Source organism: Panthera uncia, chromosome B1 (assembly GCF_023721935.1).
Source record: "Panthera uncia isolate 11264 chromosome B1, Puncia_PCG_1.0, whole genome shotgun sequence".
NCBI lineage: Eukaryota > Metazoa > Chordata > Mammalia > Carnivora > Felidae > Panthera > Panthera uncia.
In genome coordinates, this window is record NC_064811.1 from 141405695 (window position 1) to 141418193 (window position 12499).

The 12499-nt window shown below is 36.9% G+C and overlaps 2 pseudogenes; both read left to right on the forward strand.

The window, feature by feature from the left end:
- The first annotated feature begins 221 nt into the window (after positions 1-221).
- On the forward strand, positions 222-905 carry LOC125922465 (grpE protein homolog 2, mitochondrial-like; annotated as a pseudogene).
- A 1442-nt stretch (positions 906-2347) lies between these two features.
- LOC125922466 (histone H2A.Z-like) lies at positions 2348-4137 on the forward strand (annotated as a pseudogene).
- Positions 4138-12499: the final 8362 nt, after the last annotated feature.

The following is a 12499-nucleotide window of genomic DNA, read 5'->3' on the forward strand; positions in this document are numbered from 1 at the left end:
GCAAGACAAAACAGATTTTAAAACAAATTTTAATGAGATAAAAAAGGAGATTACATAATAATAAAAGGATCAGTCCAAAAAAATATGTATAACACTTGTAAATATTCATGCATGTAACATACGAGAGCCTAAATATATAAAACAAATATTAATAGATACAAAGGTACACAATGACAGTAATAAAACAATACCATAAGACTTTAACATTGGGGATCCAGAATATGGCTGTGTGATCAGTGTGAGCAATCCAGCCACTGGTGCAGTGCCTTCCGGCCTTCAGTGCTGTGTTGGAAGGCAGGGGATCGCTGCATCCTTTCAGCACTGCCACTCAGAGAACTGCAGAAGAGGACTGCAGTTCTGAGGACCCTCCTGATGCACTTGGACCCTCTCTTGCAGAACGAGCCTTAAACCTTAAAGCTGTGAAACTGGAGAAGGAAGTCCAGGACTTAACAATGAGATACCAGAGAGCTGTGGCTGATGATGAAAACATAAGGTGGCAAACCCAGATATATGTAGAAGATGCCAAGATATTGGAATCCAGAGTTTCTGTAAGGAGTTGGTAGAGGTGGCAGACATTTTGGAAAGGACTGCAGAGTACATTTCTGAAGAAACAGAGCCTGGGGACCAGAAGCTTACTCTGGAGAATATCTTCCAAGAGTTATCACTTTTAGAGGTAAAGCTTTTTAGAGGTAAACACTTTTAGAGTGTTTGCCAAACATGGCCTGGAGAAGATGACATCCATGGATGACAAATATGACCCTCATGAGTATGAACTCATCTGTCATATGCCCACTGGCATTGGGGTACAGCCTGGCACAGTGGCATTAGCAAGACAAGATGGCTATAAGCTTCATGGCCACACCATTAGCAGTGGAGTCTCAGAGAAGACTATGAATGGGCCATGAGGAACTGAATGTTCTCCTAGAGTGCAGTCACCTGTGGTTCCTTGATTTATTAAACTAAGTTTGCATTTGGAAAAAAGGAAGGAGAAGAGGAAAGGAGAAAGAGAAGGAGAAGAATAAAGGAGAAGGAGAATAAGAAAAGAAGAAGAAGAAGAAGAAGAAGAAGAAGAAGAAGAAGAAGATGAAGAAGAAGAAGAAAGAGGAGGAGGAGGAGGAGGAGGAGGAGGAGGAGGAGGAGACTTTAACATTCCACTTACATCAAAGGGTAAACTATCCAGATAGAAAATGGAAACATTGACCTTAACATTAGACCTAATCAACTTAGGAGATTTAACAGCACATTTATCAAAAACCAGAAGATTATACATTCTTCTCAAGTACACATGAAAATTCTCCAGGATAGATCATTTGTTAGGCCAGAAAACAAGTCTCAATAAATTTAAGAAAACTGAAATCATATAAAGTATCTTTACTCAGCACAATGCTATGAAACTAGAAGCCAATTTCAAGAAATCTGGAAAACGACAACAACAACAACAACGAGAAAACACAAATCTAAACAACATGCTACTAAATAGCATCAATGAAGAAATCAAAAAGGAAATCTAAGAATACCTTAAGACAAATGAAGATGAAAACAACACTTGAAAATTTAAGAGATGAAGTGAAAGTCGTTCTAAGGGGAAAATATACAGCAATACAGGCTAACTTTAAAAAACAAATCTCAAAGACACAATCCAACCTTACACCTATAGGAAGTAGAAAAAGAAAAAGAAAAAAAGGAAGGAAATAATAAAGATTAGAGTAAAAGTAAATGAACTAGAGACTAAAAATCAATAGAAAAGATCAATAAAACTAAGAAATGGTTGTTTGAAAAGATAAACAAAATTGATAAACCTTTAGCAAGACTCATAGAGAAAAAAAGGGAGGGACCAAATAAAATCAAAAGTTAAGAGAAGTTACAACCAACCCCACAGAAAAAGAGAGACTACCATGAAAAACTACACACCAACAAATTGGACAACCTGGGAGAAAATGACAGATTTCTAAAAACATACAATCTTCCCAAATTGAACCAGGAAGAACCAGAAAAATTGAACAGGCCAATTATTAGTAATGAAATTGAATTAGCAATCAAAAACTTCCCAAAAAACAAAAGTCCAGTAACAGACAACTTCACAAGCGAATTCTCCCAAACATTTAGAGTTACTTATTTTTATCAAACTATTTCAAAAAATAGAAGAGGAAGAAATGATTCCAAGTTCATTCTACCAAGCCAGCTATACTCTGATATCTAACCTAGAAAAAAAAGAAAATTACAGGCCAATATCACTCAAGAATATAGTTTTTAAAATAGTCAACAAAATATTAGCAGGTCAAATTCAATAATACACACAAAAAATCATACACCATGATTAACTGGGATTTATTCAAGTGATGCAAAGATGGTTCAACATCTTGAAATCAACATGGCATATCACGTTAACCAAAAAAAGAATAAAAATTACATTATCATCTCAACAAGTGCAGAAAAAAGCATTTGACAAAATCAACCTTCACTGAAAAAACTACAAGTAATAAGTGAACTCAGTAAAGTCGCAGGGTATAACATCAATATATAAAAATGTGTTGGATTTGAATACACTAATAATGAAGTAGCAGAAAGAAAAATTAAGAAAATATTTCCATCTACAATTGCACCAAAAAGGATACCTAGGAATACATTTAACCCCAAAGGTAAAAGACCTGTACTCTGTAAAGTATAAAACATTGATGAAAGAAAATGAATATGACACAAATACTCCATGCTTATGGATTTGAAGAATTATTACTGTGAAAAATGTCCATACTACCCAGAGCAATCTACAGATTGAATGCAATCCTTATCAAAATACAAACAGCATTTTTTACAAAACTAGAAAAATTAATATTAAAATTTGTATGGAACCACAAAAGACCTTGAATAGACAAAGCAATCTTTAGAGAGAACAAAACTGGAGGTATCACAATTCCAGGTTTCAAGACATACTACAAAGCTGTAGTCGTCAAAACAGCATACTACTGGCACAAAAACAGACATATAGATAATGGAATAGAATAGACAGCCTGGATAATAAACCCGCATTTATATGGTCAATTAATCTCTGACAAAGAAGGCGAGAATATACAATGGAGAAAAGACAGTCTCTTCAATACATGGTGCTGGGGACATTCTCATGAAACAGGACTACTTTCTAACCCCATACACAAAAATAAATTCAAAATCTATTAAAGACCCAAACATAAGACCTAAAACCATAAAAATCCTAAAAGAGAACACAGGCAATAATTTCTGTGACATCATTCATAGCACTATTTTTCTAGATAGGTCTCCTGAGGGAAGGGAAATAAAAGCAAAAATAAACAACTAAAGCTTTTGCCCAGCAAAGGAAACCATAAACAAAACAAAAAGACAACTTACTGAGTGGGAAAAGATATTTGCAAATGATATGGGGATTAATATCCAAATTACATGAAGAACTGATATACAACTGAACATCGAAAACACTAAAACATCCCATTAAAAACAATGGACAGAGAACCTGAATAGACTTTTTTTCACAGGAGGCATCCAGATGGTCAACAGGCACATGAAAAGATCCTCAAAATCGCTGTCATCAGGGAAATGCAAATTAAAGCCACAATGAGATTTCACCTCACATCTGTTAGAAAGGCTAAAATTGGCAGTTTGAATCGGGGTCCAATGAAAGAGTAGGCTGTGGGGTCTTGGTTTTCTAATTCTTTTTCTGCCTTGCTTGTTTAAGCCTCAGCAGAATTCAAAGGCTGGCAGTAAGGCTGGGAAGGACTCTGGAAAGGCCAAGACATAGGGACATGGCCAGCAGAGAGCTGGCTTGCAGTTGCCAGTGGGCAATATTCAGTGAAACCTAAGATGACCAGTCATGGACGTGTGGGCGTGACTGTCGCTGTGCAAGATGCAGCCATCGTGGAGTACCTCACCGCAGAAGTACTTGAACTGGCAGGAAATGCATCCAAACATTTGAAGGTAAAGCTTGTTACCCTTCCTCATTTACAACTTGCTATTCGTGGAGGTGAAGAATTGGATTCTCTCATCAAGGCTACAATTGCTGGTGGTGGTGTCAATCCACACATAAACAAATCTCTGATTGGGAAGAAAGGACAAAGACTATTTAAAGGATTCCCGGATTCCTTATTATCTCAGGACTCAGTTTTATAAATTCATTAATGCATATTTGAAACTCATAGATTCAGCAAGGTTGGAGGGACACCTGATTACCTTTTGTTGTTGTTGTTGTTGTCAGCATATATGCTATTTATGTAATTCAAACTTATTTAAACATATTCTCATCTTTAAAGTTCCAAGAGTTTAGAAGTAAGATTGCTTCTGCCAATGAAGACCCTTGTTTGGTTCTTTGCAAGATCACTACAACAGTAGAATGCTCTCTTTTGATCACCAGTACTCCCATATAAACATTCAGACAAAAAAAGATAAGGGAGCCAAGATGGCAGAACAGCATGGAAGTTTCTTGTGTGTCTTCCATCATGAAATACAACCAGACCAACACTAAACCATCTTGCATACCTAGAAAATTGATCTGAGGATTAACACAACAATCTGCACAACCAGAACCACAGAACTCAGCAGGTACACAGCAGAGAGAGGTGAGCTGGGGGAGAGAGAAGCTGCGGAGGGCAGGGAGCTGCTTTGGTGTGTGGAGAGAGGACAGGGGGCAGGGGAGAATAAGGCAAAAGCACCCCCCCCCAAAAGCAGCTGGAGAGAAAGTGGAAAAGTAGAAAAACAGCCACAGGGATGGAACTAAAAAGGGAGAAAGGAGAAGGTTTAAATTCCATTAAGACTATAAACAGGGGGGAACACAGAGTCTGAAACTCTGCAGCTCGATACCTGGCTGTGCTCTGGCTGTGCTCTTGTGCTCTTGGTGAATCCCCAGGATCAGAGTGGAGTCCGGGGTTCTTCAGGCCACATGGGGCAGATGGTTTCCCTGCTGGGAGGACACCTGTAGAGGCTGTGTGGGTCCCCCAAAGGCAAGGCCCCAGAGGACCCAGGAGAACAACCACATTCGCTGGTGCTAGAACAAGGTTATTAAGGGTAAAGCCTGGTGCCAGATGTGTGTTGTGCTTTTTCTATAGTACCTCAAATGCTGCTGTTACACAATCTCACTATTTTTCCTGGGGTGGGCTGGCACCTGGCTGCAGGCTCTGGGCATCGGCAGCAGCACGGTCCCGCAAACGTTCCTGGGTACAACTGGCACACGGCCCTTTTTGGTGAGACCCTCCACACAGGGGCAGAACAGATCAAAGCTGCAGTCCCTCAGAAGTAAGGGATTGGGAAAAACAACCGAATATGTGACAAAACTCAGGAGGGAGGTGCTGCCTAGGGCTTGGTCATGGACTGTGTAAAAGAGTGGAGTGGATGGAAGCAGAAGACAAAGGACAGGTACATGATTGCTAATCAGGGAGAGCAGAGTTCCAATACTAGAGACTGGTAGCTGGGTGATGCCATTTTCACCGCTCCCAGGCATGCACATACGCACCTGCAAGCACTACAACAATCCACCCCAGTAAGCTAAGCAGTGCCATGAGGTGGAGAACGGAGCTGTTACACTAAGCCCTGCCTAAATGAGCCAACCTCAGTCTTCAGGAACACAAGTCTCTCTGACTGCTTAGTTTAAGGACTATAAAATGCTTCATAGGTTGACATCTAAGGGAAAACAAAGTAATTTCACTAGTATTTCAGTCTGGTTGCCAGTCCATCTATTCAATTTTATTTATTTTCTTTTTTTCCTCTTTTTTCTTTTTCATTTCTTTTCTTTGTCTTGAATACAAAAAAGGAAAAACTCATTTTTATTTTCAATTTTTATTAAAAATATTTTTCTTTAGGTTTTTCTACTATAATTTTACTCTTGTGTATTTTTTTTCAAATTCTATTTTACTTCTGTCATTATATTTTAGTGTACTTTAGTGTATTTATTTTTTCAAATTTTCAAACTATTTCCTTTCTTTTTTTCTTTCACTTCTTTTCTCTAATCTATCAAGACCCTTTCAACACCCAGGGGCTTTGGCGTTTCAACACCAAAACACACCTAGAATCTAGCATCATTTATTTGTTTTTTTGTTGTGTGTGTTTGTTTGGAACTTTTTAAATTTAATATTATTATATTTTTTATATTTTAATTTTATTTTTTAATTTTATTTTTTTACCTCATTAATTGCTTTTCTCCCTTCAAAATGATGAAACAAAGGAGTTCAACCAAAAGAAAGACTAAACCAACACAGATACAAGCAAGATGTCTGAAGCAGAATTAAGAATCATGATAATAAGAATACTAGCTGGAGTGAAAAATAGATTAGAATCCCTTTCTGCAGAGATAAAAGAAGTAAAAGCTAGTCAGCAAGAAATAAAAAATGCTATAACTGAGCTGCAATCTCGAATGGAGGTCACAGCAGCAAGGATGGATGAGGCAGAACAGAGAATCAGCGATATAGAGGAAAAACTTATGGAGAAAAATGAACCAGAAAGAAAGAGGGAGATTAAGGCAAAAGAGCACAATTTAAAAATTAGAGAAATAAGTGACTTGTTAAAAAGGAACAACATCAGAATCATAAGGGTCGCAGAAGAGGAAGACAGAAATAGGAGTACAAAGGTTATGTGAGCAAATCATAGTAGAAAACTTTCCTAACCTGGGGAAAGACACAGACATCAAAATCCAGGAAGCACAGAGGACTCTCATTAGATTCAACAAAAACCAACCATCAACAATGCATATCATAGTCAAATTCACAAAATACTAAGGCAAGGAGAGAATCATGAAAGCAGCAAGGGAAAAAAGTCCTTAAGCTACCAGGGAAGACAGATCAGTTTTGTAGCAGACCTATTCACAGAAACTTGGCAGGCCAGAAAGGAGTGGCAGGATATATTTAATGTGCCAAATCAGAAAAATATACAGCCAATAATTTTTTATCCAGCAAGGTTGTCATTCAAAATAGAAGAGATAAAAAGTTTCCCAGACAAACAAAAATTAAAGGAGTTTGTGACCACTAAACCAGCCCTGCAAGAAATTTTAAGGGGGACTCTCTGAGGGGAGAAAAGAGGAAAAAACAAATAAATAAAATAAAGACTAAAACAATAAAGACTAGAAAGGACCAGAGAACACCACCAGAAACTCCAACTCTATAAGCAACATAATGGCAATAAATTCATATCTTTCAGTACTCACTCTAAATGTCAATGGACTAATGCTCCAATCAAAAGACATAGGGTAACAGAATGGATAAGAAAACAAGATCCATGTATGTGCTATTTACAAGATACCTACTTTAGACCTAAAGACACATTCAGATTGAAAGTAAGGGGATAGAGAACCATCTATCATGCTAATGGTCAACAAAAGAAATCCACAGTAGCCATACTTCTATCAGACAATATAGACTTTAAAATATAGACTGTATCAAGAGATGAAGAAGGGCATTATATCATAATCAAGGGGTCTATCCACGAAGAAGACCTTACAATTGCAAACAGTTATGTGCCAAATGTGGAACACCCAAATATATAAATCAATAAATGACAAACAACAAGAAACTCATCAATAGTAATACCATAATAGTAGGAGACTTCAACAACCCACTCACAACAATGGACAGATTGCCTAATCAAAAAATCAACGGGGAAAAAATGGCTTTGAATGACACACAGGACCAGATGGACTTAACAGAACCATTCAGAACATTTCATCCTAAGGCAGCAGAATATACATTCTTCTCTAGTACACATGGAACGTTCTCCAGAATAGAACACACACAGGGACAATAATCAACCCTTAACAAGTACAAAAAGATCAAGATCACACTGTGCATATTTTCAGACTACAATGCTATGAAAGTCAAAATCAACCACAAGAAAAAATTTGGAAAGGTAACAAATACATGGAGACTGAAAAACATCCCACTAAAGAATGAATGGGCTAACCAAGAAGTTAAAGTGGAAATTAAAAAGTATATGGAAGCCAATGAAAATGATAATACCACAACCCAAAAACTTTGGGACACAGCAAAGGCGGTCATAAGAGGATAGTATATAGCAATCCAGGCCTTCCTAAAGAAGGAAGAAAGATCTCAAATATACAACCTAACCTTATGCCATAAAGAGCTGGAAAAAAACAGCAAATAAAACCCAAAACCAGCAGAAGACAGGAAAAAATAAAGATTAGAGCAGAAATTAATGCTATCAAAACCAAAAAAACCAGGAGAACAGATCAATGAATTCAGAAGCTGGTTACTTGAAAGAATTAACAAAATTGATAAACCACTAACCAGTTAATCAGAAAGAAAAAGGAAAAGACCCAAATAAATAAAATCAAGAATGAAAGAGGAGAGGGGCGCCTGGGTGGCTCAGTCGGTTAAGCGTCCGACTTCGGCTCAGGTCACGATCTCACTGTCCGTGAGTTCGAGCCCCGCGTCGGGCTCTGTGCTGACAGCTCAGAGCCTGGAGCCTGTTTCAGATTCTGTGTCTCCCTCTCTCTCTGCCCCTCCCCCGTTCATGCTCTGTCTCTCCCTGTCTCAAAAATAAATAAAACGTTAAAAAAAAATTAAAAAAAATAAATGAGCTCCTCAACCTAATTTGAGGGTGCTGTAAAAAAAAAAAAAAAAAAAAAGAATGAAAGAGGAGAGATCACAACCAACACAGCAGAAATAAAAACAATAATAAGAGAATTTTATGAGCAATTATATGCCAATAAAATGGGCAATGTGGAAGAAATGGACAAATTCCTAGAAACATATACACTACCAAAACTGAAACAGGAAGAAAAGAAAATTTGAACAGACCCATAACCAGTAAGGAAATCGATTTAGTAATCAAAAATCTTCTAAAAAACAAGAGTACAGGGCCAGATGGCTTTCCAGGTGAATTCTACCAACTATTTAAGGAAGAGTGAACACCTATTCTCTTGAAGCTGTTCCAAAAAATAGAAACGGAAGGAAAACTTCCAAACTCTTTTATGAAGCCAGCATTACCTTGACTCCAAAACCAAACACAGACCCCACTAAAAAGGAGAACTATAGACCAATTTCCCTGAAGAACATGGATGCAAAAATCCTCAACAAGATATTAGCCAACTGGCTCCAACAATACATTAAAAAAATTATTCACCATGACCAAGTGGGATTCATACTTGGGATTCAGGGCTGGTTCAATATCTGCAAAACAATCAATGTGATTCATCACATCAATAAAAGAAAGGAAAATAACCATATGCTTCTCTCAATAGATGCAGAAAAGCATTTGACAAAATACAGCATACCATCTTGATAAAAACCCTCAAGAAAGAAGGGATAGAAGGAGCATACCTCAAGATCATAAAAGTTATATACAAAAGACCCACACCTAATACCATCCTCAATGGGGAAAAACTGAGATCTTTCCCCCTAAGGTCAGAAACAAGACAGGGTTGTCCACTCTCCCCACCATTATTCAACATAGTATTGGAAGTCTTAGCCTCTGCAATTAGACAACACAAAGGAAAAAAGCATCCAAATTGGCCAAGAGGAGGTCAAACTTTCACTCTTCGCAGTTGACATGATATTCTATATGGAACACCCAAAAGATTCCGCCAAAAGACTGCTAGAACTGATTCATGAATTCAGCAAAATGGCAGGATATAAAATCAATGAACAGAAATTGGTTGCATTCCTATACACCAACAAGGAAGCAATAGAAAGAGAAATCAAGGAATCAATCCCATTTACAATTGAACCAAAAACCATAAAATACCTAGGAATAAATCTAACCACAGAGGTGAAAATTTATATACTGAAAACTATAGAAAGCTTATGAAAGCAATAGAAGAAGACACAAAAAATGGAAAAAGATTTCATGCTCCTGGATAGGAAGAAAAAATATTGTTAAAATGTTGATACCACCCAAATGAATTTACATATTCAATGCAATTCCTATCAAAGTAACACCAGCATTCTTCACAGAACTAGAACAAATAATCTGAAAATTTGTATGGAACAAGAAAAGACGCCGAATAGCCAAAGCAATTTTGAAAAAGAAAACCAAAGCAGCGAGCATCACAATCCCAGTCTTCAAGCTATACTACAAAGCTGTAATCATCAAGACAGTATGGTACTAGCACAAGAACAGACACTCAGATCAATGGAACAGAATAGAGAACCCAGAAATGGACCCACAAATGTATGGCCAAATAATCTTTGACAAAGCAGGAAAGAATATCCAATGGAATAAAGACAGTCTCTTCAGCAAGTGGTACTGGGAAAACTGGACAACGACATGCAGAAGAATGAACCTGGACCACTTTCTTACTCCATACACAAAAATAAACTCAAAATGGATGAAAGACCTCAATGTAAGATGGAAAGCCACCAAAATCCTCGAGGAGAAAGCAAGCAAAACCTCTTTGATCTTGGCTGCAGCAACTTCTTACTCAACACGTCTCTGGAGGCAAGGGAAACAAAAGCAAAAATGAACTACTGGGACCTCATCAAAATAAAAAGCTTCTGAACATCTAAGGAAACAATCAGCAAAACTAAAAGGCAACCGACAGAATGGGAGAAGATATTTGCAAAGGACATATCAGATAAAGGGTTAGTATCCAAAATCTATAAAGAAGTTATCAATGTCAACACCCAAAAAACAAATCATCCAGTGAAGAAATGGGCAAAAGACATGAATAGACACTTCTCCAAAGAAGACATCCAGATGGCCAACCGACACATGAAAAAATGCTCCACATCACTCATCATCAGGGAAATACAAATCAAAACCACAATGAGATACCACCTTACACCTGTCAGAATGGCTAACATTAACAACTCAGGCAACAACAGATGTTGGCGAGGATGCGGACAAAGAGGATCTCTTTTGCATTGTTGGTGGGAATGCAAGCTGGTGCAGCCACTCTGGAAAACAGTATGGAGGTTTCTCAAACAATTAAAAACAGAACTACCCTACAACCCAGCAATTGTACTACTAGGAATTTATCCAAGCGATACAGGTGTGCTGTTTTGAAGGCACACATGCACCCCAATATTTTTAGCAGCACTATCAACAATAGCCAAAGTATGCAAAGAGCCCAAATGTCCATTGATGGATGAATGGATAAAGAAGAGGTGGTATATATATACAATGGAGTATTACTCAGCAATCAAAAAGAATGAAATCTTGCTATTTGCAACTATGTGGATGGAACTGGAAGGTATTATGCTAAGCAAAATTAGTCAGTCAGTGAAAGACAAATGTCATATGACTTCACTCCTATGAGGACTTTAAGAGACAAAACAGATGAACATAAGGGAAAGGAAGCAAAAATAATCTAAAAACAGGGAGGGGGGACAAAACATAAGAGACTCTTAAATATGGAGAACAAACAGAAGGTTACTCAAGGGGTTTGGTGAGGGGGGATGGGCTAAATGGGTAAGGGACATTAAGGAATCTACTCTTGAGATCATTGTTGCACTATATGCTAACTAATTTGAATGTAAATTAAAAAAAAAAAGATAATATGGAGACATGAGGAAAATTCAATGGGGTTGAAGAAAAGGATTATGGCTACAATGCAGGAATGATCATAAGCTTGAGAGTGGTTAATTTGTCTAAGGGAAAGCAGATAAACAAAGATGAGTGAAGAAAGGAAGACAGGCTTGTATGGGTCCACCCAGATTATATTGAAGATTGGATTAAGATATCATTGAGTCATTTACTGAAAACAAGGTAAATATTTTAATAAACATGAAAAGTTACCAGTTACATAAAGACAAGTATAACTAGGACTAAGAAAAACTTTTCTATTAAGAGAAGGTATTGGAGATGAATTTAAACATTTTCAAAGGGCTATCTTAAGCATAAGAGAGAAAGTAAGTTCATATAATACACATCACTTATTCATTAAAGAATCTTATAGGAAATGAATGAGAAAAGTGGAAATTTAATTAGATGAAGCTTAAGATTAATGCAGTGTTGTTTTTTTCAGATAAAGAAAGGTGAGCACTTTTGACAAAATGAGACAGTCAATTTAGTAGAGATTATAACTTTTAAGGTGTAATAAGTAGACAATATAATTAACAGAACAGGATATACTGGGAAGAACAAAGGAATGTAATAAAAACAATTGACAATAAAATTGGCAAAATGAAATTGGTGTTCAGAAAAGAATAAATGAGATACTGCATTTGGTTGAATTTCTGGAATGACTAAATTTTGGCATTCAAAACAATTTTTTTTAATTTTTCTTTCCCAATTTTCGACGCAGTAACCTGACAAATAGTACATAAAATGATACTTAGAATTATCCAGTGAAACTTTCATATTAGACATAAGAAAACTAACATTCTAATGTTTAATTTCTTCCAATCACCTGAAAAAGCAAATCTGGAATAGAAAAGCCAAGGACCATTAGAAGGGTTGGCTTTTTCACCTCATCTGTAATTTGCCAGTTATAGTATTCTGAGAGCCTTGAGCTAATATGTAGAAAACATATTTCATCTGTACAGAGTCTTACATACAAGAGTACTTCTATGTCATTACTATTAGTGTATAC